The following is a 24,294-nucleotide window of genomic DNA, read 5'->3' on the forward strand; positions in this document are numbered from 1 at the left end:
TAAAACCCTAACCCTAGCATCGGGTTTTGCTAGTTAGGGTTAGGGTTCAAATATTTCTCAAAGACACTTTTCTCAATATTCCACTCATTTGACTGGAAAATGTGCTTCTCTGAATCAAAATATGAGTCTGAAAAGACAATACAACACTGCCAAAACCAAAAGAGTGGGTGAGGAGTGGTCACAAGAATTTTTGAAAGGTATTCTTTCATTGGAAATTTCGTGTTGAACGGAGTGCTGAATGAATGTACGTTTAGGCTTTAGTGGCCTAAAAGTCCGAAACAACTAATACATTTTGGCATTATCTGTTAATATGCCTGTGATTTCAAAGCCCATGGCAAGAGTTTAAAAGTTCAATCAGGTTCTTACATACTCTTGCTTGTTGGGCACTTCAGACACCATCCCTTTTTGGAGCAAAGCACTGTATACAGCCATTTAGGTCAGAAAAAAAAGTTTAGAAAACTTCAAAAGAACTATATTCCTAAGTATCCTTTCAGCCCTAAAACACAGCCATGCCATCAAACACTGTCCACATTGTATGGGGAATAAAACCCTAACCCTAGCTTCGGGTTTTGCTAGTTAGGGTTAGGGTTCAAATATTTCTCAAAGACACTTTTCTCAATATTCCACTCATTTGACTGGAAAATTTGCTTCTCTGAATCAAAATATGAGTCTGAAAAGACAATACAACACTGCCAAAACCAAAAGAGTGGGTGAGGAGTGGTCACATGAATTTTTGAAAGGTATTCTTTCATTGGAAATTTCGTGTTGAACAGAGTGCTGAATGAATGTACGTTTAGGCTTAAATGGCCTAAAAGTCCGAAACAAGTAATACATTTTGGCATTATCTGTTAATATGCCTGTGATTTCAAAGCCCATGGCAAGAGTTTAAAAGTTCAATCAGGTTCTTTCGAACTCTTGTTTGTTGGGCACTTCAGACACCATTCCTTATTGGGGCAAAGCACTGTATACAGCCATATAGGTCAGAAAAAAATGTTTAGAAAACATCGAAAGAACTATATTCCTAAGTATCCTTTCAGCCCTAAAACACAGCCATGCCATCAAAAACTGTCCACATTGTATGGGAATAAAACCCTAACCCTAGCTTCGGGTTTTGCTAGTTAGGGTTAGGGTTCAAATATTTCTCAAAGACACTTTCCTCAATATTCCACTCATTTGACTGGAAAATTTGCTTCTCTGAATCAAAATATGAGTCTGAAAAGACAATACAACACTGCCAAAACCAAAAGAGTGGGTGAGGAGTGGTCACAAGAATTTTTGAAAGGTATTCTTTCATTGGAAATTTCCTGTTGAACAGAGTGCTGAATGAATGTACGTTTAGGCTTAAATGGACTAAAAGTCCGAAACAAGTAATACATTTTGGCATTATCTGTTAATATGCCTGTGATTTCAAAGCCCATGGCAAGAGTTTAAAAGTTCAATCAGGTTCTTTCGAACTCTTGTTTGTTGGGCACTTCAGACACCATTACTTATTGGGGCAAAGCACTGTATACAGCCATATAGGTCAGAAAAAAAATGTTTAGAAAACATCGAAATAACTATATTCCTAAGTATACTTTCAGCCCTAAAACACAGCCATGCCATCAAAAACTGTCCACATTGTATGGGAATAAAACCCTAACCCTAGCTTCGGGTTTTGCTAGTTAGGGTTAGGGTTCAAATATTTCTCAAAGACACTTTTCTCAATATTCCACTCATTTGACTGGAAAAATTGCTTCTCTGAATCAAAATATGAGTCTGAAAAGACAATACAACACTGTCAAAACCAAAAGAGTGGGTGAGGAGTGGTCACAAGAATTTTTGAAAGGTATTCTTTCATTGGAAATTTCGTGTTGAACGGAGTGCTGAATGAATGTACGTTTAGGCTTTAGTGGCCTAAAAGTCCGAAACAACTAATACATTTTGGCATTATCTGTTAATATGCCTGTGATTTCAAAGCCCATGGCAAGAGTTTAAAAGTTCAATCAGGTTCTTACATACCCTTGCTTGTTGGGCACTTCAGACACCATCCCTTTTTGGAGCAAAGCACTGTATACAGCCATATAGGTCAGAAAAAAAAGTTTAGAAAACTTCAAAAGAACTATATTCCTAAGTATCCTTTCAGCCCTAAAACACAGCCATGCCATCAAAAACTGTCCACATTGTATGGGAATAAAACCCTAACCCTAGCTTCGGGTTTTGCTAGTTAGGGTTAGGGTTCAAATATTTCTCATAGACACTTTTCTCAATATTCCACTCATTTGACTGGAAAATTTGCTTCTCTGAATCAAAATATGAGTCTAAAAGACAATACAACACTGCCAAAACCAAAAGAGTGGGTGAGGAGTGGTCACAAGAATTTTTGAAAGGTATTCTTTCATTGGAAATTTCCTGTTGAACAGAGTGCTGAATGAATGTACGTTTAGGCTTAAATGGCCTAAATGTCCGAAAAAACTAATACATTTTGGAATTATCTGTTAATATGCCTGTGATTTCAAAGCCCATGGCAAGAGTTTAAAAGTTCAATCAGGTTCTTACATACTCTTGCTTGTTGGGCACTTCAGACACCATCCCTTTTTGGAGCAAAGCACTGTATACAGCCATATAGGTCAGAAAAAAAATGTTTAGAAAACATCAAAAGAACTATATTCCTAAATATCCTTTCAGCCCTAAAACACAGCCATGCCATCAAAAACTGTCCACATTGTATGGGGAATAAAACCCTAACCCTAGCTTCGGGTTTTGCTAGTTAGGGTTAGGGTTCAAATATTTCTCAAAGACACTTTTCTCAATATTCCACTCATTTGACTGGAAAATTTGCTTCTCTGAATCAAAATATGAGTCTGAAAAGACAATACAACACTGCCAAAACCAAAAGAGTGGCTGAGGAGTGGTCACAAGAATTTTTGAAAGGTATTCGTTCATTGGAAATTTCGTGTTGAACAGAGTGCTGAATGAATGTACGTTTAGGCTTAAATGGCCTAAAAGTCCGAAACAAGTAATACATTCTGGCATTATCTGTTAATATGCCTGTGATTTCAAAGCCCATGGCAAGAGTTTAAAAGTTCAATCAGGTTCTTTCGAACTCTTGTTTGTTGGGCACTTCAGACACCATTCCTTATTGGGGCAAAGCACTGTATACAGCCATATAGGTCAGAAAAAAAATGTTTAGAAAACATCGAAAGAACTATATTCCTAAGTATACTTTCAGCCCTAAAACACAGCCATGCCATCAAAAACTGTCCACATTGTATGGGGAATAAAACCCTAACCCTAGCTTCGGGTTTTGCTAGTTAGGGTTAGGGTTCAAATATTTCTCAAAGACACTTTTCTCAATATTCCACTCATTTGACTGGAAAATTTGCTTCTTTGAATCAAAATATGAGTTTGAAAAGACAATTCAACACTGCCAAAACCAAAAGAGTGGGTGAGGAGTGGTCACAAGAATTTTTGAAAGGTATTCTTTCATTGGAAATTTCGTGTTGAACGGAGTGCTGAATGAATGTACGTTTAGGCTTTAGTGGCCTAAAAGTCCGAAACAACTAATACATTTTGGCATTATCTGTTAATATGCCTGTGATTTCAAAGCCCATGGCAAGAGTTTAAAAGTTCAATCAGGTTCTTACATACTCTTGCTTGTTGGGCACTTCAGACACCATCCCTTTTTGGAGCAAAGCACTGTATACAGCCATTTAGGTCAGAAAAAAAAGTTTAGAAAACTTCAAAAGAACTATATTCCTAAGTATCCTTTCAGCCCTAAAACACAGCCATGCCATCAAAAACTGTCCACATTGTATGGGAATAAAACCCTAACCCTAGCTTCGGGTTTTGCTAGTTAGGGTTAGGGTTCAAATATTTCTCAAAGACACTTTTCTCAATATTCCACTCATTTGACTGGAAAATTTGCTTCTCTGAATCAAAATATGAGTCTGAAAAGACAATACAACACTGCCAAAACCAAAAGAGTGGGTGAGGAGTGGTCACATGAATTTTTGAAAGGTATTCTTTCATTGGAAATTTCCTGTTGAACAGAGTGCTGAATGAATGTACGTTTAGGCTTAAATGGCCTAAAAGTCCGAAACAAGTAATACATTCTGGCATTATCTGTTAATATGCCTGTGATTTCAAAGCCCATGGCAAGAGTTTAAAAGTTCAATCAGGTTCTTTCGAACTCTTGTTTGTTGGGCACTTCAGACACCATTACTTATTGGGGCAAAGCACTGTATACAGCCATATAGGTCAGAAAAAAAATGTTTAGAAAACATCGAAATAACTATATTCCTAAGTATACTTTCAGCCCTAAAACACAGCCATGCCATCAAAAACTGTCCACATTGTATGGGAATAAAACCCTAACCCTAGCTTCGGGTTTTGCTAGTTAGGGTTAGGGTTCAAATATTTCTCAAAGACACTTTTCTCAATATTCCACTCATTTGACTGGAAAAATTGCTTCTCTGAATCAAAATATGAGTCTGAAAAGACAATACAACACTGTCAAAACCAAAAGAGTGGGTGAGGAGTGGTCACAAGAATTTTTGAAAGGTATTCTTTCATTGGAAATTTCGTGTTGAACGGAGTGCTGAATGAATGTACGTTTAGGCTTTAGTGGCCTAAAAGTCCGAAACAACTAATACATTTTGGCATTATCTGTTAATATGCCTGTGATTTCAAAGCCCATGGCAAGAGTTTAAAAGTTCAATCAGGTTCTTACATACTCTTGCTTGTTGGGCACTTCAGACACCATTCCTTATTGGGGCAAAGCACTGTATACAGCCATATAGGTCAGAAAAAAATGTTTAGAAAACATCGAAAGAACTATATTCCTAAGTATACTTTCAGCCCTAAAACACAGCCATGCCATCAAAAACTGTCCACATTGTATGGGGAATAAAACCCTAACCCTAGCTTCGGGTTTTGCTAGTTAGGGTTAGGGTTCAAATATTTCTCAAAGACACTTTTCTCAATATTCCACTCATTTGACTGGAAAATTTGCTTCTTTGAATCAAAATATGAGTTTGAAAAGACAATACAACACTGCCAAAACCAAAAGAGTGGGTGAGGAGTGGTCACATGAATTTTTGAAAGGTATTCTTTCATTGGAAATTTCCTGTTGAACAGAGTGCTGAATGAATGTACGTTTAGGCTTAAATGGCCTAAAAGTCCGAAACAAGTAATACATTCTGGCATTATCTGTTAATATGCCTGTGATTTCAAAGCCCATGGCAAGAGTTTAAAAGTTCAATCAGGTTCTTTCGAACTCTTGTTTGTTGGGCACTTCAGACACCATTCCTTATTGGGGCAAAGCACTGTATACAGCCATATAGGTCAGAAAAAAAATGTTTAGAAAACATCGAAAGAACTATATTCCTAAGTATACTTTCAGCCCTAAAACACAGCCATGCCATCAAAAACTGTCCACATTGTATGGGGAATAAAACCCTAACCCTAGCTTCGGGTTTTGCTAGTTAGGGTTAGGGTTCAAATATTTCTCAAAGACACTTTTCTCAATATTCCACTCATTTGACTGGAAAATTTGCTTCTTTGAATCAAAATATGAGTTTGAAAAGACAATACAACACTGCCAAAACCAAAAGAGTGGGTGAGGAGTGGTCACAAGAATTTTTGAAAGGTATTCTTTCATTGGAAATTTCGTGTTGAACGGAGTGCTGAATGAATGTACGTTTAGGCTTTAGTGGCCTAAAAGTCCGAAACAACTAATACATTTTGGCATTATCTGTTAATATGCCTGTGATTTCAAAGCCCATGGCAAGAGTTTAAAAGTTCAATCAGGTTCTTACATACTCTTGCTTGTTGGGCACTTCAGACACCATCCCTTTTTGGAGCAAAGCACTGTATACAGCCATTTAGGTCAGAAAAAAAAGTTTAGAAAACTTCAAAAGAACTATATTCCTAAGTATCCTTTCAGCCCTAAAACACAGCCATGCCATCAAAAACTGTCCACATTGTATGGGAATAAAACCCTAACCCTAGCTTCGGGTTTTGCTAGTTAGGGTTAGGGTTCAAATATTTCTCAAAGACACTTTTCTCAATATTCCACTCATTTGACTGGAAAATTTGCTTCTCTGAATCAAAATATGAGTCTGAAAAGACAATACAACACTGCCAAAACCAAAAGAGTGGGTGAGGAGTGGTCACATGAATTTTTGAAAGGTATTCTTTCATTGGAAATTTCCTGTTGAACAGAGTGCTGAATGAATGTACGTTTAGGCTTAAATGGCCTAAAAGTCCGAAACAAGTAATACATTCTGGCATTATCTGTTAATATGCCTGTGATTTCAAAGCCCATGGCAAGAGTTTAAAAGTTCAATCAGGTTCTTTCGAACTCTTGTTTGTTGGGCACTTCAGACACCATTCCTTATTGGGGCAAAGCACTGTATACAGCCAAATAGGTCAGAAAAAAATGTTTAGAAAACATCGAAAGAACTATATTCCTAAGTATACTTTCAGCCCTAAAACACAGCCATGCCATCAAAAACTGTCCACATTGTATGGGGAATAAAACCCTAACCCTAGCTTCGGGTTTTGCTAGTTAGGGTTAGGGTTCAAATATTTCTCAAAGACACTTTTCTCAATATTCCACTCATTTGACTGGAAAATTTGCTTCTTTGAATCAAAATATGAGTTTGAAAAGACAATACAACACTGCCAAAACCAAAAGAGTGGGTGAGGAGTGGTCACAAGAATTTTTGAAAGGTATTCTTTCATTGGAAATTTCGTGTTGAACGGAGTGCTGAATGAATGTACGTTTAGGCTTTAATGGCCTAAAAGTCCAAAACGACTAATACATTTTGGCATTATCTGTTAATATGCCTGTGATTTCAAAGCCCATGGCAAGAGTTTAAAAGTTCAATCAGGTTCTTACATACTCTTGCTTGTTGGGCACTTCAGACACCATCCCTTTTTGGAGCAAAGCACTGTATACAGCCATTTAGGTCAGAAAAAAAAGTTTAGAAAACTTCAAAAGAACTATATTCCTAAGTATCCTTTCAGCCCTAAAACACAGCCATGCCATCAAACACTGTCCACATTGTATGGGGAATAAAACCCTAACCCTAGCTTCTGATTTTGCTAGTTAGGGTTAGGGTTCAAATATTTCTCAAAGACACTTTTCTCAATATTCCACTCATTTGACTGGAAAATTTGCTTCTCTGAATTAAAATATGAGTCTGAAAAGACAATACAACACTGCCAAAACCAAAAGAGTGGGTGAGGAGTGGTCACATGAATTTTTGAAAGGTATTCTTTCATTGGAAATTTCGTGTTGAACAGAGTGCTGAATGAATGTACGTTTAGGCTTAAATGGCCTAAAAGTCCGAAACAAGTAATACATTTTGGCATTATCTGTTAATATGCCTGTGATTTCAAAGCCCATAGCAAGAGTTTAAAAGTTCAATCAGGTTCTTTCGAACTCTTGTTTGTTGGGCACTTCAGACACCATTCCTTATTGGGGCAAAGCACTGTATACAGCCATATAGGTCAGAAAAAAATGTTTAGAAAACATCGAAAGAACTATATTCCTAAGTATACTTTCAGCCCTAAAACACAGCCATGCCATCAAAAACTGTCCACATTGTATGGGGAATAAAACCCTAACCCTAGCTTCGGGTTTTGCTAGTTAGGGTTAGGGTTCAAATATTTCTCAAAGACACTTTTCTCAATATTCCACTCATTTGACTGGAAAATTTGCTTCTTTGAATCAAAATATGAGTTTGAAAAGACAATACAACACTGCCAAAACCAAAAGAGTGGGTGAGGAGTGGTCACAAGAATTTTTGAAAGGTATTCTTTCATTGGAAATTTCGTGTTGAACGGAGTGCTGAATGAATGTACGTTTAGGCTTTAGTGGCCTAAAAGTCCGAAACGACTAATACATTTTGGCATTATCTGTTAATATGCCTGTGATTTCAAAGCCCATGGCAAGAGTTTAAAAGTTCAATCAGGTTCTTACATACTCTTGCTTGTTGGGCACTTCAGACACCATCCCTTTTTGGAGCAAAGCACTGTATACAGCCATTTAGGTCAGAAAAAAAAGTTTAGAAAACTTCAAAAGAACTATATTCCTAAGTATCCTTTCAGCCCTAAAACACAGCCATGCCATCAAAAACTGTCCACATTGTATGGGAATAAAACCCTAACCCTAGCTTCGGGTTTTGCTAGTTAGGGTTAGGGTTCAAATATTTCTCAAAGACACTTTTCTCAATATTCCACTCATTTGACTGGAAAATTTGCTTCTCTGAATCAAAATATGAGTCTGAAAAGACAATACAACACTGCCAAAACCAAAAGAGTGGGTGAGGAGTGGTCACATGAATTTTTGAAAGGTATTCTTTCATTGGAAATTTCCTGTTGAACAGAGTGCTGAATGAATGTACGTTTAGGCTTAAATGGCCTAAAAGTCCGAAACAAGTAATACATTCTGGCATTATCTGTTAATATGCCTGTGATTTCAAAGCCCATGGCAAGAGTTTAAAAGTTCAATCAGGTTCTTTCGAACTCTTGTTTGTTGGGCACTTCAGACACCATTCCTTATTGGGGCAAAGCACTGTATACAGCCAAATAGGTCAGAAAAAAATGTTTAGAAAACATCGAAAGAACTATATTCCTAAGTATACTTTCAGCCCTAAAACACAGCCATGCCATCAAAAACTGTCCACATTGTATGGGGAATAAAACCCTAACCCTAGCTTCGGGTTTTGCTAGTTAGGGTTAGGGTTCAAATATTTCTCAAAGACACTTTTCTCAATATTCCACTCATTTGACTGGAAAATTTGCTTCTTTGAATCAAAATATGAGTTTGAAAAGACAATACAACACTGCCAAAACCAAAAGAGTGGGTGAGGAGTGGTCACAAGAATTTTTGAAAGGTATTCTTTCATTGGAAATTTCGTGTTGAACGGAGTGCTGAATGAATGTACGTTTAGGCTTTAATGGCCTAAAAGTCCAAAACGACTAATACATTTTGGCATTATCTGTTAATATGCCTGTGATTTCAAAGCCCATGGCAAGAGTTTAAAAGTTCAATCAGGTTCTTACATACTCTTGCTTGTTGGGCACTTCAGACACCATCCCTTTTTGGAGCAAAGCACTGTATACAGCCATTTAGGTCAGAAAAAAAAGTTTAGAAAACTTCAAAAGAACTATATTCCTAAGTATCCTTTCAGCCCTAAAACACAGCCATGCCATCAAACACTGTCCACATTGTATGGGGAATAAAACCCTAACCCTAGCTTCTGATTTTGCTAGTTAGGGTTAGGGTTCAAATATTTCTCAAAGACACTTTTCTCAATATTCCACTCATTTGACTGGAAAATTTGCTTCTCTGAATTAAAATATGAGTCTGAAAAGACAATACAACACTGCCAAAACCAAAAGAGTGGGTGAGGAGTGGTCACATGAATTTTTGAAAGGTATTCTTTCATTGGAAATTTCGTGTTGAACAGAGTGCTGAATGAATGTACGTTTAGGCTTAAATGGCCTAAAAGTCCGAAACAAGTAATACATTTTGGCATTATCTGTTAATATGCCTGTGATTTCAAAGCCCATAGCAAGAGTTTAAAAGTTCAATCAGGTTCTTTCGAACTCTTGTTTGTTGGGCACTTCAGACACCATTCCTTATTGGGGCAAAGCACTGTATACAGCCATATAGGTCAGAAAAAAATGTTTAGAAAACATCGAAAGAACTATATTCCTAAGTATACTTTCAGCCCTAAAACACAGCCATGCCATCAAAAACTGTCCACATTGTATGGGGAATAAAACCCTAACCCTAGCTTCGGGTTTTGCTAGTTAGGGTTAGGGTTCAAATATTTCTCAAAGACACTTTTCTCAATATTCCACTCATTTGACTGGAAAATTTGCTTCTTTGAATCAAAATATGAGTTTGAAAAGACAATACAACACTGCCAAAACCAAAAGAGTGGGTGAGGAGTGGTCACAAGAATTTTTGAAAGGTATTCTTTCATTGGAAATTTCGTGTTGAACGGAGTGCTGAATGAATGTACGTTTAGGCTTTAGTGGCCTAAAAGTCCGAAACGACTAATACATTTTGGCATTATCTGTTAATATGCCTGTGATTTCAAAGCCCATGGCAAGAGTTTAAAAGTTCAATCAGGTTCTTACATACTCTTGCTTGTTGGGCACTTCAGACACCATCCCTTTTTGGAGCAAAGCACTGTATACAGCCATTTAGGTCAGAAAAAAAAGTTTAGAAAACTTCAAAAGAACTATATTCCTAAGTATCCTTTCAGCCCTAAAACACAGCCATGCCATCAAACACTGTCCACATTGTATGGGGAATAAAACCCTAACCCTAGCTTCTGATTTTGCTAGTTAGGGTTAGGGTTCAAATATTTCTCAAAGACACTTTTCTCAATATTCCACTCATTTGACTGGAAAATTTGCTTCTCTGAATTAAAATATGAGTCTGAAAAGACAATATAACACTGCCAAAACCAAAAGAGTGGGTGAGGAGTGGTCACATGAATTTTTGAAAGGTATTCTTTCATTGGAAATTTCGTGTTGAACAGAGTGCTGAATGAATGTACGTTTAGGCTTAAATGGCCTAAAAGTCCGAAACAAGTAATACATTTTGGCATTATCTGTTAATATGCCTGTGATTTCAAAGCCCATAGCAAGAGTTTAAAAGTTCAATCAGGTTCTTTCGAACTCTTGTTTGTTGGGCACTTCAGACACCATGCCTTATTGGGGCAAAGCACTGTATACACCCATATAGGTCAGAAAAAAAATGTTTAGAAAACATCGAAAGAACTATATTCCTAAGTATACTTTCAGCCCTAAAACACAGCCATGCCATCAAAAACTGTCCACATTTTATGGGGAATAAAACCCTAACCCTAGCTTCGGGTTTTGCTAGTTAGGGTTAGGGTTCAAATATTTCTCAAAGACACTTTTCTCAATATTCCACTCATTTGACTGGAAAATTTGCTTCTTTGAATCAAAATATGAGTTTGAAAAGACAATACAACACTGCCAAAACCAAAAGAGTGGGTGAGGAGTGGTCACAACAATTTTTGAAAGGTATTCTTTCATTGGAAATTTCGTGTTGAACGGAGTGCTGAATGAATGTACGTTTAGGCTTTAGTGGCCTAAAAGTCCGAAACAACTAATACATTTTGGCATTATCTGTTAATATGCCTGTGATTTCAAAGCCCATGGCAAGAGTTTAAAAGTTCAATCAGGTTCTTACATACTCTTGCTTGTTGGGCACTTCAGACACCATCCCTTTTTGGAGCAAAGCACTGTATACAGCCATTTAGGTCAGAAAAAAAAGTTTAGAAAACTTCAAAAGAACTATATTCCTAAGTATCCTTTCAGCCCTAAAACACAGCCATGCCATCAAACACTGTCCACATTGTATGGGGAATAAAACCCTAACCCTAGCTTCTGATTTTGCTAGTTAGGGTTAGGGTTCAAATATTTCTCAAAGACACTTTTCTCAATATTCCACTCATTTGACTGGAAAATTTGCTTCTCTGAATTAAAATATGAGTCTGAAAAGACAATACAACACTGCCAAAACCAAAAGAGTGGGTGAGGAGTGGTCACATGAATTTTTGAAAGGTATTCTTTCATTGGAAATTTCGTGTTGAACAGAGTGCTGAATGAATGTACGTTTAGGCTTAAATGGCCTAAAAGTCCGAAACAAGTAATACATTTTGGCATTATCTGTTAATATGCCTGTGATTTCAAAGCCCATGGCAAGAGTTTAAAAGTTCAATCAGGTTCTTTCGAACTCTTGTTTGTTGGGCACTTCAGACACCATTACTTATTGGGGCAAAGCACTGTATACAGCCATATAGGTCAGAAAAAAAATGTTTAGAAAACATCGAAATAACTATATTCCTAAGTATCCTTTCAGCCCTAAAACACAGCCATGCCATCAAAAACTGTCCACATTGTATGGGGAATAAAACCCTAACCCTAGCTTCGGGTTTTGCTAGTTAGGGTTAGGGTTCAAATATTTCTCAAAGACACTTTTCTCAATATTCCACTCATTTGACTGGAAAATTTGCTTCTCTGAATCAAAATATGAGTCTGAAAAGACAATACAACACTGCCAAAACCAAAAGAGTGGGTGAGGAGTGGTCACATGAATTTTTGAAAGGTATTCTTTCATTGGAAATTTCCTGTTGAACAGAGTGCTGAATGAATGTACGTTTAGGCTTAAATGGCCTAAAAGTCCGAAACAAGTAATACATTCTGGCATTATCTGTTAATATGCCTGTGATTTCAAAGCCCATGGCAAGAGTTTAAAAGTTCAATCAGGTTCTTTCGAACTCTTGTTTGTTGGGCACTTCAGACACCATTCCTTATTGGGGCAAAGCACTGTATACAGCCATATAGGTCAGAAAAAAAATGTTTAGAAAACATCGAAAGAACTATATTCCTAAGTATCCTTTCAGCCCTAAAACACAGCCATGCCATCAAAAACTGTCCACATTGTATGGGAATAAAACCCTAACCCTAGCTTCGGGTTTTGCTAGTTAGGGTTAGGGTTCAAATATTTCTCAAAGACACTTTTCTCAATATTCCACTCATTTGACTGGAAAATTTGCTTCTCTGAATCAAAATATGAGTCTGAAAAGACAATACAACACTGCCAAAACCAAAAGAGTGGGTGAGGAGTGGTCACAAGAATTTTTGAAAGGTATTCTTTCATTGGAAATTTCCTGTTGAACAGAGTGCTGAATGAATGTACGTTTAGGCTTAAATGGCCTAAAAGTCCGAAACAAGTAATGCATTTTGGCATTATCTGTTAATATGCCTGTGATTTCAAAGCCCATGGCAAGAGTTTAAAAGTTCAATCAGGTTCTTTCGAACTCTTGTTTGTTGGGCACTTCAGACACCATTCCTTTTTGGAGCAAAGCACTGTATACAGCCATATAGGTCAGAAAAAAAATGTTTAGAAAACATCAAAAGAACTATATTCCTAAGTATCCTTTCAGCCCTAAAACACAGCCATGCCATCAAAAACTGTCCACATTGTATGGGAATAAAACCCTAACCCTAGCTTCGGGTTTTGCTAGTTAGGGTTAGGGTTCAAATATTTCTCAAAGACACTTTCCTCAATATTCCACTCATTTGACTGGAAAATTTGCTTCTCTGAATCAAAATATGAGTCTGAAAAGACAATACAACACTGCCAAAACCAACAGAGTGGGTGAGGAGTGGTCACAAGAATTTTTGAAAGGTATTCTTTCATTGGAAATTTCCTGTTGAACAGAGTGCTGAATGAATGTACGTTTAGGCTTAAATGGCCTAAAAGTCCGAAACAAGTAATACATTTTGGCATTATCTGTTAATATGCCTGTGATTTCAAAGCCCATAGCAAGAGTTTAAAAGTTCAATCAGGTTCTTTCGAACTCTTGTTTGTTGGGCACTTCAGACACCATGCCTTATTGGGGCAAAGCACTGTATACAGCCATATAGGTCAGAAAAAAAATGTTTAGAAAACATCGAAAGAACTATATTCCTAAGTATACTTTCAGCCCTAAAACACAGCCATGCCATCAAAAACTGTCCACATTGTATGGGGAATAAAACCCTAACCCTAGCTTCGGGTTTTGCTAGTTAGGGTTAGGGTTCAAATATTTCTCAAAGACACTTTTCTCAATATTCCACTCATTTGACTGGAAAATTTGCTTCTTTGAATCAAAATATGAGTTTGAAAAGACAATACAACACTGCCAAAACCAAAAGAGTGGGTGAGGAGTGGTCACAACAATTTTTGAAAGGTATTCTTTCATTGGAAATTTCGTATTGAACGGAGTGCTGAATGAATGTACGTTTAGGCTTTAGTGGCCTAAAAGTCCGAAACAACTAATACATTTTGGCATTATCTGTTAATTTGCCTGTGATTTCAAAGCCCATGGCAAGAGTTTAAAAGTTCAATCAGGTTCTTACATACTCTTGCTTGTTGGGCACTTCAGACACCATCCCTTTTTGGAGCAAAGCACTGTATACAGCCATTTAGGTCAGAAAAAAAAGTTTAGAAAACTTCAAAAGAACTATATTCCTAAGTATCCTTTCAGCCCTAAAACACAGCCATGCCATCAAACACTGTCCACATTGTATGGGGAATAAAACCCTAACCCTAGCTTCTGATTTTGCTAGTTAGGGTTAGGGTTCAAATATTTCTCAAAGACACTTTTCTCAATATTCCACTCATTTGACTGGAAAATTTGCTTCTCTGAATTAAAATATGAGTCTGAAAAGACAATACAACACTGCCAAAACCAAAAGAGTGGGTGAGGAGTGGTCACATGAATTTTTGAAAGGTATTCTTTCATTGGAAATTTCGTGTTGAACAGAGTGCTGAATGAATGTACGTTTAGGCTTAAATGGCCTAAAAGTCCGAAACAAGTAATACATTTTGGCATTATCTGTTAATATGCCTGTGATTTCAAAGCCCATAGCAAGAGTTTAAAAGTTCAATCAGGTTCTTTCGAACTCTTGTTTGTTGGGCACTTCAGACACCATGCCTTATTGGGGCAAAGCACTGTATACAGCCATATAGGTCAGAAAAAAAATGTTTAGAAAACATCGAAAGAACTATATTCCTAAGTATACTTTCAGCCCTAAAACACAGCCATGCCATCAAAAACTGTCCACATTGTATGGGGAATAAAACCCTAACCCTAGCTTCGGGTTTTGCTAGTTAGGGTTAGGGTTCAAATATTTCTCAAAGACACTTTTCTCAATATTCCACTCATTTGACTGGAAAATTTGCTTCTTTGAATCAAAATATGAGTTTGAAAAGACAATACAACACTGCCAAAACCAAAAGAGTGGGTGAGGAGTGGTCACAACAATTTTTGAAAGGTATTCTTTCATTGGAAATTTCGTGTTGAACGGAGTGCTGAATGAATGTACGTTTAGGCTTTAGTGGCCTAAAAGTCCGAAACAACTAATACATTTTGGCATTATCTGTTAATATGCCTGTGATTTCAAAGCCCATGGCAAGAGTTTAAAAGTTCAATCAGGTTCTTACATACTCTTGCTTGTTGGGCACTTCAGACACCATCCCTTTTTGGAGCAAAGCACTGTATACAGCCATTTAGGTCAGAAAAAAAAGTTTAGAAAACTTCAAAAGAACTATATTCCTAAGTATCCTTTCAGCCCTAAAACACAGCCATGCCATCAAACACTGTCCACATTGTATGGGGAATAAAACCCTAACCCTAGCTTCTGATTTTGCTAGTTAGGGTTAGGGTTCAAATATTTCTCAAAGACACTTTTCTCAATATTCCACTCATTTGACTGGAAAATTTGCTTCTCTGAATCAAAATATGAGTCTGAAAAGACAATACAACACTGCCAAAACCAACAGAGTGGGTGAGGAGTGGTCACAAGAATTTTTGAAAGGTATTCTTTCATTGGAAATTTCCTGTTGAACAGAGTGCTGAATGAATGTACGTTTAGGCTTAAATGGCCTAAAAGTCCGAAACAAGTAATACATTTTGGCATTATCTGTTAATATGCCTGTGATTTCAAAGCCCATGGCAAGAGTTTAAAAGTTCAATCAGGTTCTTTCGAACTCTTGTTTGTTGGGCACTTCAGACACCATTACTTATTGGGGCAAAGCACTGTATACAGCCATATAGGTCAGAAAAAAAATGTTTAGAAAACATCGAAATAACTATATTCCTAAGTATACTTTCAGCCCTAAAACACAGCCATGCCATCAAAAACTGTCCACATTGTATGGGAATAAAACCCTAACCCTAGCTTCGGGTTTTGCTAGTTAGGGTTAGGGTTCAAATATTTCTCATAGACACTTTTCTCAATATTCCACTCATTTGACTGGAAAATTTGCTTCTCTGAATCAAAATATGAGTCTAAAAGACAATACAACACTGCCAAAACCAAAAGAGTGGGTGAGGAGTGGTCACAAGAATTTTTGAAAGGTATTCTTTCATTGGAAATTTCGTGTTGAACGGAGTGCTGAATGAATGTACTTTTAGGCTTTAGTGGCCTAAAAGTCCGAAACAACTAATACATTTTGGCATTATCTGTTAATATGCCTGTGATTTCAAAGCCCATGGCAAGAGTTTAAAAGTTCAATCAGGTTCTTACATACTCTTGCTTGTTGGGCACTTCAGACACCATCCCTTTTTGGAGCAAAGCACTGTATACAGCCATATAGGTCAGAAAAAAAAGTTTAGAAAACTTCAAAAGAACTATATTCCTAAGTATCCTTTCAGCCCTAAAACACAGCCATGCCATCAAAAACTGTCCACATTGTATGGGAATAAAACCCTAACCCTAGCTTCGGGTTTTGCTAGTTAGGGTTAGGGTTCAAATATTTCTCAAAGACACTTTTCTCAATATTCCACTCATTTGACTGGAAAATTTGCTTCTCTGAATCAAAATATGAGTCTGAAAAGACAATACAACACTGCCAAAACCAAAAGAGTGGGTGAGGAGTGGTCACATGAATTTTTGAAAGGTATTCTTTCATTGGAAATTTCCTGTTGAACAGAGTGCTGAATGAATGTACGTTTAGGCTTAAATGGCCTAAAAGTCCGAAACAAGTAATACATTCTGGCATTATCTGTTAATATGCCTGTGATTTCAAAGCCCATGGCAAGAGTTTAAAAGTTCAATCAGGTTCTTTCGAACTCTTGTTTGTTGGGCACTTCAGACACCATTCCTTATTGGGGCAAAGCACTGTATACAGCCATATAGGTCAGAAAAAAAATGTTTAGAAAACATCGAAAGAACTATATTCCTAAGTATACTTTCAGCCCTAAAACACAACCATGCCATCAAAAACTGTCCACATTGTATGGGGAATAAAACCCTAACCCTAGCTTCGGGTTTTGCTAGTTAGGGTTAGGGTTCAAATATTTCTCAAAGACACTTTTCTCAATATTCCACTCATTTGACTGGAAAATTTGCTTCTTTGAATCAAAATATGAGTTTGAAAAGACAATACAACACTGCCAAAACCAAAAGAGTGGGTGAGGAGTGGTCACAAGAATTTTTGAAAGGTATTCTTTCATTGGAAATTTCGTGTTGAACGGAGTGCTGAATGAATGTACGTTTAGGCTTTAGTGGCCTAAAAGTCCGAAACAACTAATACATTTTGGCATTATCTGTTAATATGCCTGTGATTTCAAAGCCCATGGCAAGAGTTTAAAAGTTCAATCAGGTTCTTACATACTCTTGCTTGTTGGGCACTTCAGACACCATCCCTTTTTGGAGCAAAGCACTGTATACAGCCATTTAGGTCAGAAAAAAAAGTTTAGAAAACTTCAAAAGAACTATATTCCTAAGTATCCTTTCAGCCCTAAAACACAGCCATGCCATCAAAAACTGTCCACATTGTATGGGAATAAAACCCTAACCCTAGCTTCGGGTTTTGCTAGTTAGGGTTAGGGTTCAAATATTTCTCAAAGACACTTTTCTCAATATTCCACTCATTTGACTGGAAAATTTGCTTCTCTGAATCAAAATATGAGTTTGAAAAGACAATACAACACTGCCAAAACCAAAAGAGTGGGTGAGGAGTGGTCACATGAATTTTTGAAAGGTATTCTTTCATTGGAAATTTCGTGTTGAACAGAGCGCTGAATGAATGTACGTTTAGGCTTAAATGGCCTAAAAGTCCGAAACAAGTAATACATTCTGGCATTATCTGTTAATATGCCTGTGATTTCAAAGCCCATGGCAAGAGTTTAAAAGTTCAATCAGGTTCTTTCGAACTCTTGTTTGTTGGGCACTTCAGACACCATTCCTTATTGGGGCAAAGCACTGTATACAGCCATATAGGTCAGAAAAAAAATGTTTAGAAAACATCGAAAGAACTATATTCCTAAGTATACTTTCAGCCCTAAAACACAGCCATGCCATCAAAAACTGTCCACATTGTATGGGGAATAAAACCCTAACCCTAGCTTCGGGTTTTGCTAGTTAGGGTTAGGGTTCAAATATTTCTCAAAGACACTTTTCTCAATATTCCACTCATTTGACTGGAAAATTTGCTTCTTTGAATCAAAATATGAGTTTGAAAAGACAATACAACACTGCCAAAACCAAAAGAGTGGGTGAGGAGTGGTCACAAGAATTTTTGAAAGGTAATCTTTCATTGGAAATTTCGTGTTGAACGGAGTGCTGAATGAATGTACGTTTAGGCTTTAGTGGCCTAAAAGTCCGAAACAACTAATACATTTTGGCATTATCTGTTAATATGCCTGTGATTTCAAAGCCCATGGCAAGAGTTTAAAAGTTCAATCAGGTTCTTACATACTCTTGCTTGTTGGGCACTTCAGACACCATCCCTTTTTGGAGCAAAGCACTGTATACAGCCATTTAGGTCAGAAAAAAAAGTTTAGAAAACTTCAAAAGAACTATATTCCTAAGTATCCTTTCAGCCCTAAAACACAGCCATGCCATCAAACACTGTCCACATTGTATGGGGAATAAAACCCTAACCCTAGCTTCTGATTTTGCTAGTTAGGGTTAGGGTTCAAATATTTCTCAAAGACACTTTTCTCAATATTCCACTCATTTGACTGGAAAATGTGCTTCTCTGAATTAAAATATGAGTCTGAAAAGACAATACAACACTGCCAAAACCAAAAGAGTGGGTGAGGAGTGGTCACATGAATTTTTGAAAGGTATTCTTTCATTGGAAATTTCGTGTTGAACAGAGTGCTGAATGAATGTACGTTTAGGCTTAAATGGCCTAAAAGTCCGAAACAAGTAATACATTTTGGCATTATCTGTTAATATGCCTGTGATTTCAAAGCCCATAGCAAGAGTTTAAAAGTTCAATCAGGTTCTTTCGAACTCTTGTTTGTTGGGCACTTCAGACACCATGCCTTATTGGGGCAAAGCACTGTATACAGCCATATAGGTCAGAAAAAAAATGTTTAGAAAACATCGAAAGAACTATATTCCTAAGTATACTTTCAGCCCTAAAACACAGCCATGCCATCAAAAACTGTCCACATTGTATGGGAATAAAACCCTAACCCTAGCTTCAGGTTTTGCTAGTTAGGGTTAGGGTTCAAATATTTCTCAAAGACACTTTTCTCAATATTCCACTCATTTGACTGGAAAATTTGCTTCTCTGAATCAAAATATGAGTCTGAAAAGACAATACAACACTGCCAAAACCAAAAGAGTGGGTGAGGAGTGGTCACATGAATTTTTGAAAGGTATTCTTTCATTGGAAATTTCGTGTTGAACAGAGTGCTGAATGAATGTACGTTTAGGCTTAAATGGCCTAAAAGTCCGAAACAAGTAATACATTTTGGCATTATCTGTTAATATGCCTGTGATTTCAAAGCCCATGGCAAGAGTTTAAAAGTTCAATCAGGTTCTTTCGAACTCTTGTTTGTTGGGCACTTCAGACACCATTCCTTATTGGGGCAAAGCACTGTATACAGCCATATAGGTCAGAAAAAAAATGTTTAGAAAACATCGAAAGAACTATATTCCTAAGTATACTTTCAGCCCTAAAACACAGCCATGCCATCAAAAACTGTCCACATTGTATGGGAATAAAACCCTAACCCTAGCTTCGGGTTTTGCTAGTTAGGGTTAGGGTTCAAATATTTCTCAAAGACACTTTTCTCAATATTCCACTCATTTGACTGGAAAATTTGCTTCTCTGAATCAAAATATGAGTCTGAAAAGACAATACAACACTGCCAAAACCAAAAGAGTGGGTGAGGAGTGGTCACAAGAATTTTTGAAAGGTATTCTTTCATTGGAAATTTCGTGTTGAACGGAGTGCTGAATGAATGTACGTTTAGGCTTTAGTGGCCTAAAAGTCCGAAACAACTAATACATTTTGGCATTATCTGTTAATATGCCTGTGATTTCAAAGCCCATGGCAAGAGTTTAAAAGTTCAATCAGGTTCTTACATACTCTTGCTTGTTGGGCACTTCAGACACCATCCCTTTTTGGAGCAAAGCACTGTATACAGCCATTTAGGTCAGAAAAAAAAGTTTAGAAAACTTCAAAAGAACTATATTCCTAAGTATCCTTTCAGCCCTAAAACACAGCCATGCCATCAAACACTGTCCACATTGTATGGGGAATAAAACCCTAACCCTAGCTTCTGATTTTGCTAGTTAGGGTTAGGGTTCAAATATTTCTCAAAGACACTTTTCTCAATATTCCACTCATTTGACTGGAAAATTTGCTTCTCTGAATTAAAATATGAGTCTGAAAAGACAATACAACACTGCCAAAACCAAAAGAGTGGGTGAGGAGTGGTCACATGAATTTTTGAAAGGTATTCTTTCATTGGAAATTTCGTGTTGAACAGAGTGCTGAATGAATGTACGTTTAGGCTTAAATGGCCTAAAAGTCCGAAACAAGTAATACATTTTGGCATTATCTGTTAATATGCCTGTGATTTCAAAGCCCATAGCAAGAGTTTAAAAGTTCAATCAGGTTCTTTCGAACTCTTGTTTGTTGGGCACTTCAGACACCATGCCTTATTGGGGCAAAGCACTGTATACAGCCATATAGGTCAGAAAAAAAATGTTTAGAAAACATCGAAAGAACTATATTCCTAAGTATACTTTCAGCCCTAAAACACAACCATGCCATCAAAAACTGTCCACATTGTATGGGGAATAAAACCCTAACCCTAGCTTCGGGTTTTGCTAGTTAGGGTTAGGGTTCAAATATTTCTCAAAGACACTTTTCTCAATATTCCACTCATTTGACTGGAAAATTTGCTTCTTTGAATCAAAATATGAGTTTGAAAAGACAATACAACACTGCCAAAACCAAAAGAGTGGGTGAGGAGTGGTCACAAGAATTTTTGAAAGGTATTCTTTCATTGGAAATTTCGTGTTGAACGGAGTGCTGAATGAATGTACGTTTAGGCTTTAGTGGCCTAAAAGTCCGAAACAACTAATACATTTTGGCATTATCTGTTAATATGCCTGTGATTTCAAAGCCCATGGCAAGAGTTTAAAAGTTCAATCAGGTTCTTACATACTCTTGCTTGTTGGGCACTTCAGACACCATCCCTTTTTGGAGCAAAGCACTGTATACAGCCATTTAGGTCAGAAAAAAAAGTTTAGAAAACTTCAAAAGAACTATATTCCTAAGTATCCTTTCAGCCCTAAAACACAGCCATGCCATCAAAAACTGTCCACATTGTATGGGAATAAAACCCTAACCCTAGCTTCGGGTTTTGCTAGTTAGGGTTAGGGTTCAAATATTTCTCAAAGACACTTTTCTCAATATTCCACTCATTTGACTGGAAAATTTGCTTCTCTGAATCAAAATATGAGTTTGAAAAGACAATACAACACTGCCAAAACCAAAAGAGTGGGTGAGGAGTGGTCACATGAATTTTTGAAAGGTATTCTTTCATTGGAAATTTCGTGTTGAACAGAGTGCTGAATGAATGTACGTTTAGGCTTAAATGGCCTAAAAGTCCGAAACAAGTAATACATTCTGGCATTATCTGTTAATATGCCTGTGATTTCAAAGCCCATGGCAAGAGTTTAAAAGTTCAATCAGGTTCATTCGAACTCTTGTTTGTTGGGCACTTCAGACACCATCCCTTTTTGGAGCAAAGCACTGTATACAGCCATTTAGGTCAGAAAAAAAAGTTTAGAAAACTTCAAAAGAACTATATTCCTAAGTATCCTTTCAGCCCTAAAACACAGCCATGCCATCAAACACTGTCCACATTGTATGGGGAATAAAACCCTAACCCTAGCTTCTGATTTTGCTAGTTAGGGTTAGGGTTCAAATATTTCTCAAAGACACTTTTCTCAATATTCCACTCATTTGACTGGAAAATTTGCTTCTCTGAATTAAAATATGAGTCTGAAAAGACAATACAACACTGCCAAAACCAAAAGAGTGGGTGAGGAGTGGTCACATGAATTTTTGAAAGGTATTCTTTCATTGGAAATTTCGTGTTGAACAGAGTGCTGAATGAATGTACGTTTAGGCTTAAATGGCCTAAAAGTCCGAAACAAGTAATACATTTTGGCATTATCTGTTAATATGCCTGTGATTTCAAAGCCCATAGCAAGAGTTTAAAAGTTCAATCAGGTTCTTTCGAACTCTTGTTTGTTGGGCACTTCAGACACCATGCCTTATTGGGGCAAAGCACTGTATACAGCCATATAGGTCAGAAAAAAAATGTTTAGAAAACATCGAAAGAACTATATTCCTAAGTATACTTTCAGCCCTAAAACACAGCCATGCCATCAAAAACTGTCCACATTGTATGGGAATAAAACCCTAACCCTAGCTTCAGGTTTTGCTAGTTAGGGTTAGGGTTCAAATATTTCTCAAAGACACTTTTCTCAATATTCCACTCATTTGACTGGAAAATTTGCTTCTCTGAATCAAAATATGAGTCTGAAAAGACAATACAACACTGCCAAAACCAAAAGAGTGGGTGAGGAGTGGTCACATGAATTTTTGAAAGGTATTCTTTCATTGGAAATTTCGTGTTGAACAGAGTGCTGAATGAATGTACGTTTAGGCTTAAATGGCCTAAAAGTCCGAAACAAGTAATACATTTTGGCATTATCTGTTAATATGCCTGTGATTTCAAAGCCCATGGCAAGAGTTTAAAAGTTCAATCAGGTTCTTTCGAACTCTTGTTTGTTGGGCACTTCAGACACCATTCCTTATTGGGGCAAAGCACTGTATACAGCCATATAGGTCAGAAAAAAAATGTTTAGAAAACATCGAAAGAACTATATTCCTAAGTATACTTTCAGCCCTAAAACACAGCCATGCCATCAAAAACTGTCCACATTGTATGGGAATAAAACCCTAACCCTAGCTTCGGGTTTTGCTAGTTAGGGTTAGGGTTCAAATATTTCTCAAAGACACTTTTCTCAATATTCCACTCATTTAACTGGAAAATTTGCTTCTCTGAATCAAAATATGAGTCTGAAAAGACAATACAACACTGCCAAAACCAAAAGAGTGGGTGAGGAGTGGTCACAAGAATTTTTGAAAGGTATTCTTTCATTGGAAATTTCGTGTTGAACGGAGTGCTGAATGAATGTACGTTTAGGCTTTAGTGGCCTAAAAGTCCGAAACAACTAATACATTTTGGCATTATCTGTTAATATGCCTGTGATTTCAAAGCCCATGGCAAGAGTTTAAAAGTTCAATCAGGTTCTTACATACTCTTGCTTGTTGGGCACTTCAGACACCATCCCTTTTTGGAGCAAAGCACTGTATACAGCCATTTAGGTCAGAAAAAAAAGTTTAGAAAACTTCAAAAGAACTATATTCCTAAGTATCCTTTCAGCCCTAAAACACAGCCATGCCATCAAACACTGTCCACATTGTATGGGGAATAAAACCCTAACCCTAGCTTCTGATTTTGCTAGTTAGGGTTAGGGTTCAAATATTTCTCAAAGACACTTTTCTCAATATTCCACTCATTTGACTGGAAAATTTGCTTCTCTGAATTAAAATATGAGTCTGAAAAGACAATACAACACTGCCAAAACCAAAAGAGTGGGTGAGGAGTGGTCACATGAATTTTTGAAAGGTATTCTTTCATTGGAAATTTCGTGTTGAACAGAGTGCTGAATGAATGTACGTTTAGGCTTAAATGGCCTAAAAGTCCGAAACAAGTAATACATTTTGGCATTATCTGTTAATATGCCTGTGATTTCAAAGCCCATAGCAAGAGTTTAAAAGTTCAATCAGGCTCTTTCGAACTCTTGTTTGTTGGGCACTTCAGACACCATGCCTTATTGGGGCAAAGCACTGTATACAGCCATATAGGTCAGAAAAAAAATGTTTAGAAAACATCGAAAGAACTATATTCCTAAGTATACTTTCAGCCCTAAAACACAGCCATGCCATCAAAAACTGTCCACATTGTATGGGAATAAAACCCTAACCCTAGCTTCAGGTTTTGCTAGTTAGGGTTAGGGTTCAAATATTTCTCAAAGACACTTTTCTCAATATTCCACTCATTTGACTGGAAAATTTGCTTCTCTGAATCAAAATATGAGTCTGAAAAGACAATACAACACTGCCAAAACCAAAAGAGTGGGTGAGGAGTGGTCACATGAATTTTTGAAAGGTATTCTTTCATTGGAAATTTCGTGTTGAACAGAGTGCTGAATGAATGTACGTTTAGGCTTAAATGGCCTAAAAGTCCGAAACAAGTAATACATTTTGGCATTATCTGTTAATATGCCTGTGATTTCAAAGCCCATGGCAAGAGTTTAAAAGTTCAATCAGGTTCTTTCGAACTCTTGTTTGTTGGGCACTTCAGACACCATTCC

Source organism: Lepisosteus oculatus, chromosome 4 (assembly GCF_040954835.1).
Source record: "Lepisosteus oculatus isolate fLepOcu1 chromosome 4, fLepOcu1.hap2, whole genome shotgun sequence".
Taxonomy (NCBI): domain Eukaryota; kingdom Metazoa; phylum Chordata; class Actinopteri; order Semionotiformes; family Lepisosteidae; genus Lepisosteus; species Lepisosteus oculatus.